Source organism: Rhopalosiphum maidis, chromosome 2 (genome assembly GCF_003676215.2).
Source record: "Rhopalosiphum maidis isolate BTI-1 chromosome 2, ASM367621v3, whole genome shotgun sequence".
Lineage (NCBI taxonomy): Eukaryota > Metazoa > Arthropoda > Insecta > Hemiptera > Aphididae > Rhopalosiphum > Rhopalosiphum maidis.
In genome coordinates, this window is record NC_040878.1 from 16,076,002 (window position 1) to 16,097,179 (window position 21,178).

A 21,178-nucleotide genomic window follows, 5' to 3' on the forward strand; every position below is an offset into this window, starting at 1 on the left:
GACCTTTGTTTTTCGGCGATGCACATAAATATAACGAGTGGCAAGACTCCAGTAGCTCCAGACGTTTGTTAATTAAGAGAAGAATTTTTTAATTCGCATTTACACGCTTGGGGTGTGTATAGTGGGTCGGGAAATATACGGGAGGGGGTATCAGGTGCCGGAAAGAGTTATGTTGACAGCGACAGCGGTGAAAAAAGACCGCGTGTTCCGGGGTACTGCAGCTGTACTGTTACGACGGCAGACGTAGACATTCGGTTCACTTATTTTACAGCCATTTTTAACGTTTTTTACATGATCACATTTTTTGCGATTAAAAAACTCAAACCATACTTCGTCTAGTCGTTTACCTCATACATCGTATTCTATTTGTCTATTTGTTTTATTATGCTGTATCATGATATAGGTACGTCTAAGCGTTAAAAAATCGGCGGAGATAGATATCGCGGTGTGGTCGATTTAAAATTTTAATACGACCACCGCCGTATTCGCATAACTCTGCCGTACTATATATAGTGCATAATATTATCATATATGTGTGTATGTGTGTGATGTGTATATGTATTATGTCTTATGACAAAGCGCACCTAGTGACAGCTGTGTTATGGAGAAATACGTGTACTGCACAAGAATACAAATACGTATACATAATACGCATGAAATCCTATGTACATTTTCATACTAAACGAAACTTTACGTGCAAATTCCCTGTGGCTTCCGTTAATTATTACCATTTTACACGACGCGGTAAATGACAATTTGTGACTCTCATAATATCATATAACTATTCTCCATAACACATACGATGCGCAATCCTATGTCATGTAAATATGTAATATTACAATAAACATATTATAACTCGTAATAATTATTAAATAATAATGAATTATTCGCTGTACACGCACACGTCGATTAATGCATTTTTTTTTAAACTCTTTTATGCAAATCGGTAAATCTCTACTTTTTCAATGTATTGATAATTGTTAGTATTTTATTATACAGTACATTACACTTTCACCGATGCATTTCTTATATACTTATATTATACACTCAAAATTGTCCGTGTTGCATTATTATAGGTATCTACACTGACTATACTTCAAAGTCTTTTAAAATACGTTTTTATTGTGTGTTCGATCGATTAGTTAATGATATTTCCTCATCAAAACCACACATAAACCTGTAAAAAAAAACTGCAATAGGTATATAAATTAAATACAACTTATATGGTAAAAAAAAATGTGTATAATATAAAGTATTGAATAGGTTATTATGGGTATCGTGTTGCGGTGCAGTACAATATAATATAGAATATAACATAATAGATAGGTGACGATATGTATACATTTTTTTTGGGTTTATTTTTTTTTATTATTATTATTGTATCGTTTCGTGCGAGGGTGTACATTATATATCTTCTTTCCCGAAACAAATCGATGACAAATAGACCATTAGATCAAAATATTTGGGAGGTAAAAAAAACGAAATCATATTTTTTTTCCACAGACTTTTATTGCGTAAATGACCAGAACGTTTTTGTCGATAATTCAGTGGACTACGCGCTGTGAGATTCGCGCGTGTTGATGCACAAACCCAGCGGGACATTGTGTGTATGTGCAGGTACCGTGCAATTTTCTCCTGTGTCGGAACGAACCCACCAAAGGTTTTTGTGCGTCGACCTTGGAATACTGTTGTGCAATAAACCATTCTCACTAAACTAAAACAGAAATTCCGCACCTTTCTAAATATTGAACGATTCGATGCTCAATTTATTTCAATAAACGATTTACATTGGTTTATTGTAATAAGTATTAGGTGAATAGAGTTATTATAAAAATAAAGTCTTATAATTGTTTTGACGCCATTAATTTGGTAAATTTTATCGATTGATATAAAACAATTAAAACACGCAATATTATTGCACGTGCAGGAATATAAGTACCTATATATGTGCCGTATGCACGAAAAACAATCAAATAATGTTTTACTGTTCGATAAAAATACATAATACACATGACTGCAAGTAAAATTATTTAAACCATCTTCGAATCGATGTTTCATCGTTATTTTGTCCATTTATAATAAACATAATATATAATGTACGAAAGCAAAAGTTTATTTTATTCGCGGGTTTGAGAGCCAATAAAGATATAATAATTAACATAAGCAGAAAAAACAATATTATATTATGATTATGTACAGATTCACTAAAAGTAAAGAAATAATGATTCATTTATTATAATTATGTTTGACGATTATTATAATTACATAATTATTATATATGAGCAAATGAAATTGATTGTGTTAACGTTTTATGCAACTCATTAAAACATTATAATGTTATGTACTTTAAGTAATTTTCATGGCATTATAAAATTCTAAATTATTATTTTTTTTTATCGAACGACTAGATATATCATTATTATGGAAATTCCTTATTAAATGTGTATGTTAATTTAAGGTTATGAGTTGCGACTGTTCTTAATCATTCAGCTTTAGTTAAAATATTTATTATTATAGTAATATAAGTAATAATAAAATATACAAATTTATAAACTTACATTAATGGTTAAAATATTGTTTACTATACTTGTGTATTGTAGAAAATAAATATTGTGCTTATTACTGATTAGAAATATATTTTAACACGGATATTATCTTTTAATAGATTATAATTATTCCTGGGAAGATAAGTTCTGACAAGCGAATATTGATAATATCAGAGCATGCAACCAAATATTTCTAACAAAACTACAAACAATGGTAACATTTAATATTAATTTTAATTAATTAGTTTAAAGTTATGGAGTAGGTATACAGTATAGTGTTAAGAATAGAATATAGTTTAATACTTACAATACACATATATTATTGCTATAGAATAACAACTAGACAAATAAAAAAAAAAATAAAAAATATATTTAAATTTTGGTACTAACATCACGCAATAATAAAAGTATCTTAAAAAATATGTTTCGACTGGAATTTATGTTATTCTTGGTCAGTCTGAATATGTGTTTTTAAAATAATTTTTGAAACTACAGTAATAGGTGCCCACTAATATATATTTATTTTATTAACTAAAAGATATAGTATGAACAATGTAGATTCAAATATATAATATTATATTATTATGCACATATAATGCTTAAATTATAAAAAAACACTTCATTTTCAATTGAAATTTTGTATAATATCTATATTTTTATCAAAATATACCAGACCTTCGTTATCCAACGTGAAATAAGATTATTTAAACGTACATTAAGTATATAGTTTTTGTAATTATTACATTATGTTATAAAATCAAATGTAGAATCGCCGTGGATATCTTCAAAACTTATATCGATAGTCTGACTATGCCTATACACTATAATATGTAGATACAAGATTGTTTATTACTTTTCAAAGAACAAAAGTAAAGAATATTTTTCTTCCCACGCGACCTACCAAGCTAGAGCACGAAAAAAAAAACATTTAAATAAACCGACATTATGAACGTTGGGTATTATCGCTGACGGGAAGGAGGAGAGGCAGTAGTGGGTAGACGTGGTGACTATATATTGATCACCGATTGCTACTTTGAGAATATTAAAACAATAATCACGGAAAGTAGTCATTTTACACACGAGTACCTACGAAAATAATTCACTTTTCTGCAGCAGTGATGTATCGCGTAGTATAATAATACTAATAATAATAATATGTAATGTAATGTAATATATAGCATGTCGGCTGCGAATCGGGCGGACGGTTTAGGAGAGTCGTCGGACGAGGAGGAGGATTTTGAGTATAGTTAGCAGCCGCCGCAAGATGTCTACCACCGATATTGGGGCCGAACCCCTCCTATTTTTATTTTTTTTTCTGTAGTCCCTCTACATGTATATATATATATATATATATATACATAAAATTACACGCGCGTCTCTCACGGGCGAGTGTGCGGGTGTATGCGAGTGCGCGCGCGTCGACCCCGCCGACTCGCGGGATTTATGGCCGCGCCGAATGATTAATCACCCCGAGCCGCCGCCACCGAGGGTACTCTACGCGCGCACGCACGCACGCACACACACACATTTTCGACGATATCGATTCGGCACCGGCTGCAGCAGCGTGTAACGCGCGCGTTTATATACACGCCGCTCGAATCCCGGTCCGAGGGTGGTAAAAATAATACGACTCTGCGCGGCGGCGGTGACCGTGGGGGTATGACTCGCATACTATTATACATATATAGGTACGATATAGGTGTATATAACATGCATATTATAATAACATAATGTGATACAAGTACATATATGTGTGTGTGCACGGGGGACGGACGATGCTCTACGTGGGTGGGTGACGGTCGGCGACGATCGTGCAGTGGGAGAGGGGCAAGGGGGGCGCGCTGTGAACGGTTTGTGCGGGGAAAAGAGAGGCGAATTGAGATAAAGAGAGAGAGAGAGTGAGAGAGAGACATAATGATAGATAGGAAAAGAGAAAAGAATTAAAGAATTACCGAGAAATGTATGCGTGTGCGCGCATGCTTGTGTGTATGTGTGTACAGAAATAAACGTAGATCGAAAGAAAAAAATGCGTATATACACCCGAGTGTCGAGAAACAGGCGTGAAATTAATCATCGTGATTTATACACGGGGCAACGCGATGTTTGTGTGCATTTAAAATGAAAATCCGTATCACCACAACGCGACTGCGGCAACGACGGAGGTGTACGGCGGCGGTGGTCTCGAGTATAATATTATATATTATTATACTTCGTGTATATTAGAACGACGAATCCTTTTCGCTTTTTTTTCTTTACCATACGCCGTTCTAGCGCAGGTATATTATAGGTACTCACATAATATTATAATGTTTAAATGTGTTTCTCTAATACGCGTACAATATTATGGGGATTTTTTTTTATCCGACGCGATAAGAGACTCGCGTATACAATGTACGAGTATATACCTATACAATATTCATAGTTGCATTGCAGGCGCGCGGAACACCAAAGTAGTGTTTCGGTACTTAAAATCCCTTTACGTAATATATTACGTACCCTCGGCATTATCGGATTATTCTGCGTCCCACATTGATGTAAATATAATATATATACTCTGTACACGTATATTATATTGTACGATATTATATATTATTTTAATATTTGTACCAACCTAATACAGAATTCTAGACATTTTTTCGTTATTAGATATACTCGTATCACTAAGTATAATATACAGAAGCACCTAGGTACATGAGATCACACGGACAGGATTCACGAATGTTCTACAAAGAAAAACGATCGATAAATTGCGGATTACTGCATTAAGTTTTGGTTTTGTATAGTTATATCATACTAATAAAGTTGCACAGTTTATATGGGATCAGGATGACTATGATTTATAGTCAATTGTCGGATATAATATATATAATTATAATATTATTATAGATTAATTCACAGAATAGGTTTATTTTTGAGTATTTTGACTACATTACTAAGTGATAAGGTGATTAAATTATTTTTGTTTCACGCCATGATTAAATTGAACACGAAGCTATCGCATGGCGGCTAAGACTTCATCAGTCATTAACCCTATAACGATCCGTCCACTTATGTTTATAAATTGTATTTCATTTCTTAATCATTTTAGTTAAAAAATTCGGTATTGTCTGTGGTATTTGATTTGATTATGGCGTTATGCACAGTTTTAACTATTTAAGGAAACCAGGAAATGAAAAAAATAATGATCTTAATCTCTAGGTCAACTATAATCCGCAAAAATATACTCTCATGAATAAAAGTTGCGTTTTTGTCAAAAATATCGATTAATGGTTATTATAATATAATGAGTCATTAACGACTATAAAAACAAACGTCAGCAATAAATTGCACACATCGCAACCACCCCGCCTTAAATCCTAAAACGTTATATTAAAATTTTTCCTAAACGTCCGAATAATAAATTGGTGTTTATTATAATATTTATTTCGGACTTGGGGTGATGCTGAAGACGTATCGTTACATACAGCTACATACACATTTTTTATACTTGACATATAGAGATTGTATAATACATAGATAATAATATAACTATATATAAGAACTGGTAAATATTTGCGCATCGTGTGACATTTGAAACAAAATTAATTAAGCTTTTATTATTTTGAGAACTGAGAAGAATACCTATAATATAATAATAATGTGAGTATGTATATAGTATTTTATATAGTTTGATAATTTTAAATACTGCAATCGGATATGGATGTAACCAGAAATACATAGCTTGATTTTATTTGATTTGATCGTAGAAATTAATATATTAGTTAAATTGCAACATTACAATCAAAATAAAAATAATCAAATGCATTTGGATTATAAATAGGTAGGTATAGTCTAATTGCAATATGATTTATAAACGTAAATACAAAGATATTATACAGATTTAACGATGATAATCGATCATAAAAAATCTTGTATTAGACCTATACTTACCCGTAAAAATGCTTTACACGGTATGCCTGTTACCATCGACAATACATTGGTATGACTATGTTTATCTCTTTGCTTTGAACGGTATCAACTACCAGTGGACAACCAAATGTTATTGTAGTACTAAATCTCTTTTTCGGCACACTGTTTATTTTACATAATATACATTGTATTTATAATAAAGATATTCAACTAATATGAAAATAAATATTAAATATTATATTTTAATTTTTGAATTTGGACCTCAGGTTTGTAGCCCGCAGTTTCTTGTATTGGTAGTAAGAGATGTATATATAATCGTTAAAAACATGTGTAAAAATGGATGCATAAACGGTACAACAATACACCACTGTTGACCTAAATATTTAAAGGGACGTCTCCCAGTGTATTTATGGGTACACTATACTTCAACGAACACACATCTGGAACAGGAGTTCGTGTATATATATATATATATATATATATATATGTATATATATGTATATATACCGTTAGGTTAGAGTCCACGAAAACCATAAAACTCGGCCATTAACAGTAAAAATCTTCAGACAGGAAGGATTATTATATGATCGGCAGGATGCATTTGTTTGTGAGACAGCACATATTTTTCTCGGCAGAAAAACTACAATTCACATGGAATGTACAATGTAATATTGCAAGTGGGACATAATATGACGTACACACGTAGTTTGGTCCTTAGTATATATCGCATACAAAAGAATTGTGAAAAATGCGACGTTTGAGCCCGTAAAATAATGAATTTACATTTGCTTTTGTCTTTTATTTCCGTTTTACGCGTGTATATAGCTATATAACCATTGATAATATGATATGATATATATATTATATATGGTATTTATTATTACCATTATTACCTATGTTATTATATTGTAACAATGTATATGAAACGTTAACGGTATTTTCATTTCGTCGTAAACACGTTTTGCTCGTAAATATGTTGTCGTCGCAAAACAAACATATTATGATTATGTGTTTGTTTTTTGTGCAACAACGTACTGACTGCTCTAAGTTGAACTCTAAAAATTAAAATGGTGAATCGGAAAAAATTATGATAAATTGTATACATCATCAATTGATTGAATAAACTTTTATTTGGCAACAATGCAATATTATAATTTGTAATCGGGAAATAGGTACCTACTAACTTTTAAAATAGTAAGTAGTAAATATTGTTTATTATTTTTTATTTATTTTTTTTAAACCTTTCAATGATTATCAAACTATTTCGTTAATTGTTTTGTCTACATAAAAATGTAGTTTGATATTTCATAATATTTCATTGCGATCTATAATAAATATTATAATACCTTCTAATTGTCAAAATATGTATTAGTTCTAGTCAAAAACAAAAATATTGAATACATATACGAACGAAATTGCTATTATACAATGAAAGTGAAAATTTATGGCCTTTTTTTCATTGTTAGAAATTCAAATTTTGGTTATTGATAGGAGGGATTATGAAACTCGTGTGGCGTTGAAACCGTGAATAATTTTTTTCTATCACGAACAATACTCGCTTGTTAGAACGAAAGAGAATAATATATGAATGCATACTGCAGTAAAACGACGATAATGTATTAGGGATCATCATCATCAAACTCGTCCCTTTTCTCTTTACACAGCACGTTCGGTCAAATTCCTAATACCTAAATATGCGTGGGTGCAGAGAATGTGTGTTTAAGGGTACAATGGTATAATATAATACTCATATAATTGTGTGCAGTTTCTAATACACGCATGACCATTTGGAAATTTGGTTTTTTATTCTATCGCTAGAATCACTATTATGTTGTGTCTTGAGACCATATACCGTGCGTGATAATAGTAGTTAGTATTAGTACTATATATAGATGAGAGTATAAAATCAAAAGGTTTGCGATAAATTGAAATCTTAATACCAATACTTACAGGAAAATACATATTTGTAAATATAGAAAGGAATATGAAAACAATCGGATATAATATATAAAACAACATATCCTAACAGTTATTATTATTTTTTTAATATCTAGAAAGATAATTGGTCATTAAATGCGAATACGCGAATTATATATTTATAATATATTCAAATTTAAATATATTGTATTATTCGTATTAATTATCAATTAAAACCCAGCCTATCTTTATTTACAACACGGTTCGATCTGGTTTCAAAATAGTTTTCAGAATTAAATGTTTTAATAACTTTCATTAAATAATAATTATGCCATAATAATATAATAATTTATCAGTGGTATAATTAAAATACTCTTTCTATAGTTCTATCACAAAACTAAGTTAAAAAGTACACTCCTCATCGTTTATCTATAATATACAATTTATTTCAACGTGTGTATTACTTTATTCTCGTACCTATATAATAATATTGTATGTAATAATGATATATATATATATATACCAAGTGACGAAAAACAGATATTGCAATATTACACGATTCGGTCAATAGTGTATACTGCTGCAACGTGGTGATATATATATATATATATATATATATAGTGTACGTATATACCTAAAACTGTAGTTGGGATAGTATTATTCCGTGAGGTTCAGTTTTCGGTTCATAAAATAATTTTGGGACTAGACTATCCCGGTCAGTCGTAATATATTATATTGAATCTATGTGTGTATGTGTGTATTTGTATATATACTTGCTAAGGGGCTGCTACAGGGAGAAATAGTCTCGTAAGAAAAACCGTTTGTTTTGGCAAAACGCGACGACCGCAATCCGCTATGCCGGGGCCGTTGGCGTGACTTGGGTGGCGAGAGGTGTGAGCGGAACGAAATTACGGCGATGCCGCCATTAATAAATTCGACTGGATTTTCGCGCACGGTTACCGATTCGATGATGGCCAGACCCGCACGAGCAATATTTTGTATAGGTTTTTTTTTGTTTATAGATTTTCACTCGGTTTAGCCCCTGCAGAAAATTAATTCTGAAACTGTGCACAATGTACATATTATAATCATTTGTGAATATCAAAATACAATATAAATATTAAATTGCGTGTGCCAATGGATTTATTATATTGTGTGTTCGCGTTTTGACAGCGCAATCGATTATTATTAAGTATTACGTCACACATGCAAAAGAAATAATGAGACGTATCTATGTCTAACAGAGGTATATAAAAATCGACGGGAACTACGAGTATTTGTAAACAATATTACAGTGTACCTACTTACAGGTTAGGTTTCTAAGAAGCGACCATTCGTTGCTATTAAATTTACTTTAGCATATTGGAGCAATAATCATAGAGACTAGTTTGTTTTGCATGAATAAAAAAAAACAGTAGATATCGAACAACTTTTGGTTGAAGTGACTGACGATACGACTACGTCGTGCGTTGTTAACAGTAAGAGTGCGACCCATCATAGTAGTGAAAAGCTAAATAAAACAATAATTATTATCAATATTCAGAATTGAATTATTTTATTTTTTATTTTAAAACAATTTATAAATATTTTTAATACCTATTAACAATTTACTATGATAAAAATGTTTACTTAGTTATTCCTATACTATACAAAAAAAAAAAAAAACAATAAACAATAAAATTCATTAAAAATTAAAAAAACATAATTAAATAAGGTACATCTTACCTTTGAGTTCATTCTATTATTGTTATACTAATTTAAAATACTAAAACTGTAAATTTAAAAAATTAAAAAAAAAATAAATACATATATTATAATCTAATAAAATGCGGTATAACAGACATTGTAAGTATATAGTTTTAAAAAAAACAGACATTTTTCATAATAAAAAATATTTTTCAAATACTTTAAATTGAAAATGTAATTAATTAGGTACAACGTTCCGAAAGATCATATAAAACATGTATAAAGTTAAAGTATAAGATAAAGATGAAATAATTAATAATTCATGTCTATAAAAGTTTTTTTTTAACGGAAATTATTAAAAATATTGAAAAAAGTATTAAACAATGAAAAATGAGGTAAAAAGTCAAGAAAACTTAATAAGTTTTACAGGAAACTAAAATTAATGCATTTTTCTACAAATTCAGAGCGTTAGTTATTATTAACTTGTCTGCTGCTGAATGGAAATACGTTTAGTTTCATGAGGATAGCACAATTTTTACCAATATATTTTTTTTGTAATGGAAAGTCCTTAATTTATTGTTGCTCACAATTTTTTGTTCCCATATTTTCACGCCAGAGTTTTATATATAACTTTTGTTGACATTTAATCGTAAATAATAATAATAATATTATATATTATATATATTTTTTAAATATATATATATATATATATATATTATAAACAATACAATATTATATAGGTGTACAAAGTAAACTTTTGAAATTATTTTTATCTTTTTTATAGTTATTTTTTATTCATTTTTTTCTCTACACGACTCATAAAATAGCGAGCAATTTAATGCAATTATTTTTTCATACGAGTAATTTTGTCTATAAAATATTACTTGTCTTATACTTTTCGCCCACCAAAGTTATATTATAATATATTATTTTATAATATCATCATTTATCACGTGCATATAATTCCAGAATTGTTTTATTCCATATAGTTATACCTACTGGTGTAATTTATCATTAAATTAAATATATATTTGAAATCATTTATGTTAATAAATCTATATATTTAACAAAATACATGATAAATAATATATAACTTAATGTTAATGTAGGTAAAAGTAATACAATTTAAATTACGTAAATAAATAACACACTTTATCTAATTGTATTAGATATTTTATTTTATTATATACGTAAAACTGTTAAAGTGTTATAATTCTCTATTACATAAAAAAGTTTTAAAAACAGTTTCGTCAAATAATTATCACATAGAAACCAATATGTATATTAAATTTCGTTTGTAAATTGTAAGATGAATAGAAGGAGGCTTCAAATAATGAAAATCATTACAATAAAAAGAACTAAATCAAAAAAATCAGAAAAAGAATAAACGAAAATGTGAGGAACTTTTCAACAAGAATTCAAAGCTTATGACAAAAAAAATCATTGGTTAGCACTTATCAATTAAAGTGAGCAGGGGGTTAGTATACATACTGTATAATTATAGTGTATATACTAACAATATGAAATGTAATAATCTAATGAATAGGTATGTAAGAGATTTGTATTATTAATAAAATATGAATTATAAATACGCCCTACAAATAAACATAAAATGATCAACTACTGTTAAATCTAAGTTTAACAAAATATAATTACATATTACATTATTAAGGCACCTCACTAACAGGAGGCTAGTGCCAGTTATCTATAATACTACAGGCTATAGGTACATATATCTAATAAACTGATATTGATTAATTTTATGAACAAGGGACAAAATAACGGGCAGAATAATTGATAAGAAATAAATCAATAGAAAAAGACGAAATATATAATATAATATATTTAAACAACGAAATTTATGAAAATTACTAAATCCAAAATAATTATAAATGTATATATATATAATAGTATAATATTATAGCTGCATATATTATATTCTTTAATGTAATAAAAAGAAACAAAATAAATAATTTTGTAATTTCGTGAAAAATAAAACTATAACAAATACTAGTAAATTCGTTCAGTGATGACTAGCCATTTAGCTATTTACTTATTGGTTCATAGTTTTAAAAATGCATAATTTAAATACAGTGGAAATCAAAACAGTTATTATATTTACAATCCAATGTTGCCAAAGTCCTGTTTACGGAGAGCGATCAATAGTATTATTACGTCGTAATTTAGTACTCTGTTCAATGACTTTATTTATTATGTAATTTAGGGACAAATATAAAGACTACCTTCAAAACCTTTTATGGCCGTTTATAAAAAATTATTAGTTATAATATTCGAATTTACGTAATTGGTAAATTGGTGTACTTGTGTACTACATTGCTGTATAGGTATATATAATATATACATATTACTGTAACGTGTATAGCTTACAATACAAATTATAAATTTGTAGGTATACTATTTTAAAATATAATTATATTTATATACTTAATAGAACGGAGATTATGTTTTCTTTCCGTTTACATCGATGATGATTAAAAAAAAAAAATCTCATGGATTAAAAACACTAGATCTAAAATTTATAATAGCATGTTATATTCTGGCGCATTTAAGAAAAACGAATTGAAACACGATCTGATCTATGTTAATTATTTATTCGTTTGTACTATAATATCGTTATATATTAAAAATGGAAAACTTAACGTCGGTAAGAGGAATAAAATTAAATATTATCATGATACTAATATGTAGTGTAGAGATACACCATAATGTGTGTACTAACTACTGTGTACACTACTTTCGTTTAATATATTATTGTTATAGGTTTAACTATCTATAACCGTTACGCTGTGGCTAGTTACACCTCTTAACACGCGCGTTTCAGCCGAATAACACATTTTCTGACACCCGAGGTGGCCGCAAAGTCGTATACCTACGGTGGGCAAGTCCTACACGCGCTTGTCATTATCGACTAGAACTCGTGGCTAGATAGACTATTATTATTTAACATATTAAAAAAATAAAAATGAAAATACATTCGTACGTACAACGATATGTTATAATGATATACTACCAACGTACGTTATATTAATATTACCATATATACACGGCGGCGAGCAGTATGTATAACTACACGTCTAACCGGCGCGCGAGAACCCACGTGATGATGAACCGCCGTATTACTCGGCGCTCTTATTATACCTACGTAGTATTATATTATCATGGTGTGCAGCTCGCGCGTTCGGTATTTTAATACGATTTTCGAATTCCTGTATCGCCGGGGGAAGTGTGAGGGGTTCGCGTCACCTACACGTAATAAATCGCCGGCGCAAACGATTTATATATCGCCGGTGAAATATCTTCATTTCCGTGCGTGCATATATACGAAGAGTATACATATATAAATGATAATATAAAATATTATAAGCCTCATATTATTATTATTATTATTATATTAGATATTGCGTTACACGCGAGACCTGGCCAGAACGCGTGCGCGTCTGTGTGAGTGTGTGAGTGTGTGTGCACGCGCACGCGCGTAAATAATAAATTATAATATATAGTAAAATATATATGGCATTATAGTCTTCATATATACATACATATGAAGACGAAGGAAAAAGAGAGAAAAGATATAGAAACCGAAAAAAGAAATATAATAATAGTAACAACGACAACAATAATAATAATATTATCAAGTGAGACGTTATACGTGCTCGTCGATATTTATACGTTATTTATTCAAATCCGGAAACGATGCGGTTCCGGGCGCGTTCGCTCACCTCGTCGCCGCCACCCGCGCTATACGTTGTATACGTACCGCCAAACGTCTTTTTTTTCACCAGAAAAGCTTCTCTTTCTACTTATATATATATAGGTACACGGCAGCCACCGCGCCACGCCGTATATAAATAATATATAATAATATATAAGGTGCTTTTACTGCTGCGATCGTATTCGATACGCGTCCCGCAACGACGCGACGATTTACGACCAGCGCTTATACTTGCGCCGCGTTCGTAGTTGTATTATTATTATTATTATTATTATTATTATGAGCTCCGCCACCGTCGCACGTGTACCTTGTCGTATAATAATACGCGTACCTACGCCGTACATGGACGATAGAAGTCGGCGTTGATACTTTTTTCCAGCGCGTATATATTATTATATCATTTCCATCATTATTATTATTACCATTATCATCAATATTATTACTACCGCCGCAGAGGAGGAGACGGCTGATAGTGCTGCAGGAGGTACGTCACGTCCGCGCTAAAAATGATGGCCGCCACTGCGATAAATCTTCGGAGCGGACGTTCTCTCCAGATGCTCCTGTCCCTGTATAAAATGAAAATAGGGTGTTGCTATATGACGATACTACCTCAATCTCTCCGCGGTATGCTTCGGTATAGAATGTAAATTATTACAAATAATTATAATGAATCTATACGCGCTATTAAAATGATCGAACAATTTGTTCGTCTATTTCTGTAGTGTATATCATGTGTGACTGACCACCTCTTCCCCGTTTTTAAACGTCATAAACACCATAGCTTGTTATAATTTAAATGCAAAACTATACCGAGTGACAGAAATCAAGAACTGATCGTCAGTCGTCACTATAATATGTTTTGAATGTTTTAATAAGTCGAAACATTTGATTTATGTGCCTAGATGATTAGTGTATATTGTGTGTCTTCAATTTTCAAGTATCAATTTTAACTAATAGAAGTGCCTAACATTACGATTGGAAACAAATATTATAAAATTTATAGCCACATTTTTTTTATAATATATACTTTTATAATAGGCAGTTATAATATCGTATCGTAAAACAGTAAAGTGAAGTATATAATATGTTGCTGTTTTGACGATGAAAGTTTTTTCCTCGACAAGAACCACGGCCAGAAACGATTTTGGGAGAAATGGGCGGTTCTCGATTTCCATCATTATACGACAACGGGAAAAGACCGGAAGCTGAAAACAAAAATATTAACGATCGTCTTTAATATCGTTAAAATATATATACATCATTCGCATGTACAACAGACACGAGCACATACACACACATATATTAAATACACATAGAACTGGAGGATATATGTAAGAACAAAATATGATGAACGAGCACCGATAAATCGTACGGCACTGGGGCGTGTTGTCGCTATATATATATTATATATAGTATATTCCGTAGAAACACAAATGGATGCACCAATAATATAATAATAATAATAATAGTAACAGCGGCAGCCGAGACCATTGTTTGTCTGGACGGCGGATATACACGGTTCTATTTCATATTCGTATGACGATACATTGTCCGCCTCTCATGCTGCAGTGTCCCAGACGGGTTGTTTTCCTCGCCCGCGCGATACTGCTGCTGTAGTGTGGCTTTCGGGGAAAGACGGAAATGGAAAATAATTTCTTGCACGCCGGTTCATTTGCTTCTCCACTACTTCGTATTATACGCTGTATATACAAATACAAAAATAAATGATACATTTTTATATTAACCTCAAGAGACGCGCGGTTATATATATATATATATATATATATATATATATATTTATAAAGAAGTGGTTCTCTATTAATCCACGCCAAGAGCTATATACTGTATAATATATATAAATACATAATAAAATGTAATGTTTAAAACTTTAGTTATATAATTAAGACAAATTTAATTTACTTTTTTTTTCGTTTCTCTCCGGCTAATGTTATTATTTTTTTCATTCGGCCAACAATAGGTATTTAGGTGTTTATTATTAATTAATGATTCAAGACGATTTTTTACTTAATACATTTTCTCGATTAGTGGTATTTTTTATTCTTTTCACCTTCTTTATTTATCATTTTAGGTACGCGCTTATAATTTTAATAAATTGCTTCTTTTTCTTTTTTTTCAACATTCACAACGAACAATCATCAAAAGATTTTACGTAAACAATAATTTATATTTTCTGAAATTTTTTTTCACGACCAACCTAATTAGAAAAATAATATTTATAAACTTCTCAAAAAAGTTTTACGCTTTTTACATTTAAATAAAAAATTTGATAATATACAGAATACAGCATTCAAATTTCATATTTATATATTTTCAAATATATACTTTTGAAAAATCAAACTATATTTACAAAAAACACAACTAATAACACTATATAGTTCAGATATGATTGCTATCATTGCATCTCGACCTCGACGCTTTTGCTGAATTGGTGCAAACGAAAAAATAAAAACAAATACGACTACAATAATAACACCATTTATATATTTTATACACAGTAATCTCGTCCGGTCTAAGTAAAAGAATACAACGTTTGGCAAACCACATTATTATCGAGACGATCCTCTATGAATTCCTCGTTTCGCCCGGATATACCCCATCCTCATCTCTCTCTCTTTCTCGCTGACTGGTTGGCTATATAGTGGCTGGCTGGTCGTATCGTAGTAATGATGTAATATTTAACAGCAAATATACAGAGCGGTCCGATGAAATATAACAGATAAGAAGGGAAAAATAACGCTTGTGTATATATATATAGTCATCTATAAATTTAATCTATAATATTCTGAGAAAAAGTCGGGGAGAAAAATAATGCCCGCACGGGAAGACCGCGGTGGTGGGGAGGGGGAGACACTAACACGCACGCCCCCTCGTCGTATACATATATATGTGTGTGTGTGTGTATACACGAGGATAGGACGCGGTGCGCACTTACCATCGGTCGCCGGCGATAATTCATCCGGAAACGTCATTCCCACCCCCGCGTGTGCGTGTACACAAGAAAAATATTTCCAAGATGAATTTCCTCGGTCCGCCGCCGCCACTGCCTCTGCAGTATACGGCACATTATATTATACAAGATCCTCCCTCACCCCATTCCGGTCGCTCACTCTTTTCGTATATATAAGAACACGCGCACACGCACACACGCCCGCGCATACGTGCTGCCGGGAAATATTACAAAACTTTAATATGATATATCCCGCGCGTGTTATTTATCTCTCCGTGTTCTCGTATTCCGTCCGTGCTGAAATTAAACTGGATTCCGCCGGGGCCGTTTGCCGCCTGCACCGTCGTCGGCGACGTGTGGGGGTTTTGGCGAGGAGGTGTGTGTTGCGAGCGAGAAAACTTTTCCCGGCGGCGGCGGCGGTTTTAAAGAATTACGTTGGACGCGCGTGGTGCGGTTTGTTGTCGGCTCAGACGAATATATATATATATATGTATGTATGTATATACGTGTTCGTATGTATATATATATATGATAGGTTTGAGGCGTATATGTGTGCACTATGTATATATGTACTATCTGTTGCTGAGATTTTACGATAATTGCCGCGAAGAAAACCGAAAAAGGGCTGCCGGTTGTGCGGATGGTTGTTTGGCCGGGGGAGAAAAGTTTGAACGATACGGAAACAATCTGGCGCGTGTATGGTTTTAATTCTCGAAATTCGAATTAATCTCCGTACGGTGAAACGTTTCGGTTGTATAATATATAAGTTATAACTTTATGTACGTACCTCTGCATTTGCATGATGCCAACACTTAAGGATTAATAACGAAGCCAAACGTAGTCGGATAAAAAACGCATGGCGGTAAACTTTATGATGCCATATTTTCACTTGCCTCTTGTGTGCATTATACGCAATACCGTTGATGACAATACTGCACTACCTACAATTATATGCGTTTATATTTATTGCTTAAAAATAGATTATAATAATCACATAGTTTTTAAACTTTACAACAATAATAATTATTATTAATGTTTATAAAAATAAGCCATAAATATAGAAGTTATCTGTATACTTGTATATTATAGGTATATATTGAGATTTTAAATATTTTATTTTTTATAGAAATCCCGTTTTTAATAGTTTTGTAAGACATTGGAAATGTATTCGTAATAATTGACAACTCAAAAAAGATTAACACTCCCCCTCCCTTCTCAAATAAATAAATTTAAAAAATATGCTCTGCCCACGACATCTGTATCCTCTGCCTTTTAACACCACAATTTATTATTACTATACGACTATACACTAATAAAGCACACGTCGTGCTTCTGTCGTATATATATAATATACGTACATGTATACACGTGCCTACTCGTCACGGGGCGTACTGTAAAATAATATTTATCGTCGAGTGTATTATATTATTGTATATTCACCATAATGTTACAATATTTACGTGTACGATAAAAATGTCGAACAACATTTTCGGCGTGTCGTTTACGCACGTATATCGGTATACATACGAGTCGTCAAAGCCAGCGCGTTACGCGGTCGGTGTATGTATATTATATAATGATGGGGTACGCGCGCGGGCGTAGGTGTCGTTAACTGTTATTACACAATGGTCGCGGTAATGGTCCTGTTAACTGGTAACAAGATAATTTGAACGTCATGCGCGCTATAATTTATTGACGTTTAAACTGTTTTAAGCTCGCCCGCTGTTTGTTCTATATACACACGCAAACCACAGCACACAGTAAACTATATACGTAATATAGTTCCGAAGAACGTTTAACTTTTCTCCACTCGATCACATATTATTATTACTATAGATAAATTCTGCTACATCAGAAATACCAGTCGTAAGCGTTTATTATATGTTATAATTTATTACTTATAATAAATTTACACTATAACGTAACTGGACGAAAACGGAAAAAAAACAGACGTGGGATAATAATATATTACACCGTGACCGAATTTCAGACACTCGTTCTGTAGCGGTAGCAAGACCCCGAATTATATTCCGTGGTAATAATAATATCATAGTGCAGTAACCATATACATTATGACGCTGCAGTGAGGTATGCCTGCAATCGATCGTGTTTGAGAAGCGTCCAGGACCAACGACGATTGGTGCTTGACTATACAAACGCACTTGTCGAGGGTTGTTTTTTCATTTTCAATTATCTTACGGCGCAAAGCTTGTGTGGCTTTTTCAAGGCCCAAAATGAATACATGTGATAGCTTGATGTACACATGATAATTCAGTAGTCTACGTGTTTGGATCGTTTGAGCAATAAAATACTATTAAACACTCGACACGATTTTAGAACTCAATGAACTTATGGACATTAGCATATAAAATGTCAATGGAATCGAGCGACTTCGGCCACTGGGCTTATGATTGATATCACGATTCACGATGACCGTAGTATATATTATACAATATATTAGTTATCGATTATCATTAAAATGGGGTATGCACGAGTATAAATATATGTTTACATGACATATGCTGTGTATATGTCGCACTAGAATCGAGAATTTTTGTTGCTCGCAATTTCCTGCGTCGCTGTACGTAGTGTCGTAGTCGGGAAAACCTAACCTACAATCGCGTGTGGAGATGAGGAAAATATCTCAACCGCCCACAACTAAAATAAATTGAGCTATTTTGCTTATTTTTCAAAGACATTATTAACATCAATAATGGACTATAAACCATTTCAAATTTGAATAATAAAATATGTACCTAAAAAAATAATAATAAATTATTTCACTCAAAATTAACAAACCAAACCATCCGCTTAATTAATCATATACCATGCCTAGCGTCGCCATAAAATATCTACCATCGATTAAAATTAATAAGCTCAAAGATCTATTTTTAAAGAAAAGAGGCTAAGTTTTATTTTAATAACTCTGTGATTCTGACACTGAATGGTTTCTCTTTCGCAACATGTCTTAATATCACTTTCAAGTTTCATGTACTATGTTTTTATTTAGTAATGTTTATTTTTATTTTTATGTTTAATATATTATAATCGTAATATATACAAAATTAATTAAAAAAATAAATCAGTTACATTAACGAAAAAACCATAAAGACTTTATTCAAAATAGAGTTTGAATTTTTTCAAAACAAACCAATGTATGTTTTAATATCATAAATATATTGTTTAGATTATTTTTGCTTATCCGAACAATAAGGTGATAATCTGACAAATATTAAAAATATGTTGCTAGTAATCAAGGAAAGTGTGATTTTAAATTATACTTTTTCAACTATAAGTATTCATAGAATCGGTTGAATTTATGTAAATATTTAAATTTTTTTTCAGATAGCACGCCTGTCAACTGTGCATTGATTTACATATATTTATCCCAAATTAATCAAATAATATACGAGTAAAATATAATTTAAAATATTTAAAATGTTTATGAACGGCGATTAATAAAGGATATATTGTAGGTTTGTGTAATATTTTATACATTATTATATTATTACTAGTATCCCTGTATTAATAAAAATAGTGATTCTTTGACTACATTGCCATTATAATATTACGCGTAATATTTTGTAAGTTTCGCACCTGAGCGAATGTGTATTGTGTTGGCGGGCCGACGGGCTTACATTATGCAAATGGCACACGTTCGCATTGTGATCGGCCGCGGTGTTATTATCCCGAGTTTTTCTCCAAGTGTAGTATTCGCATATGTATTGTGTGTACTATGTGTATTATATTATATTATGTCCTCCCGTACACCCATATAATATTATGTATATTATTATAAACGCGTATAATAATAATAATAATAATAATATCGTGTACGGGGCCAGAATATAGGAAACCGCCGTGTACGCGCGAAAAGCCGGCGGCTGACGGTGAAAGAGTGAAAAAAACGTTTTAATCCGACGCCGCTGCCCTATTCTATTCCGACTGTACGACATAAAAGTGTTCGTTTGTTTGGTCGGTTATTTATTTATTTTGTTGTTGTTGTTTCTGTTTTAACAGAATTCGTTTACAATGAAAACGGAAAGACAAAATATTACTATAATATTATTGTACGTTTATACCTGCGATACATGTCGAGCGCAACCGGCGTAAAGACGCTTAAGCCCTTACGCTTTGTTTTCAAAAAATACTCGAGTATTAATGTTGTTTCCACGCAGTTTGAAAAAAACATAGGTCTGATGCATGTACCTACATGCGTGATACTGATATTGTATATATGATGGCGTTAGGTACACACACACATATACGCTCTTTCCCGTGGATAGAAACAAAATAATAATGACGATGACGATGATGATAATATAATAACAGTAGTAACTAATAAAAAAGTAACGAATGTACTATGTACATAATAATGATACATCAACGCGTCACTAAAACGCACGTGATATTTCAGTA

The 21,178-nt window shown here is 31.5% G+C and overlaps 1 protein-coding gene across 2 annotated transcripts in view; it reads left to right on the forward strand.

Annotated features, from left to right (window-relative positions):
* LOC113550881 (homeotic protein ultrabithorax-like) overlaps positions 1-21,178 on the forward strand; it is a 239,016-nt gene that overhangs the window by 191,582 nt on the left and 26,256 nt on the right. Inside the window, exon 3 of one of the 2 annotated variants that reach the window (XM_026952825.1) lies at positions 2,666-2,760. The exons of the other annotated variant lie outside the window; for it this stretch is intronic. The gene's annotated coding sequence lies outside the window, so the exon portion shown is untranslated. The remainder of the gene's footprint in view (positions 1-2,665; positions 2,761-21,178) is intronic. 2 annotated transcript variants of the gene reach the window in all.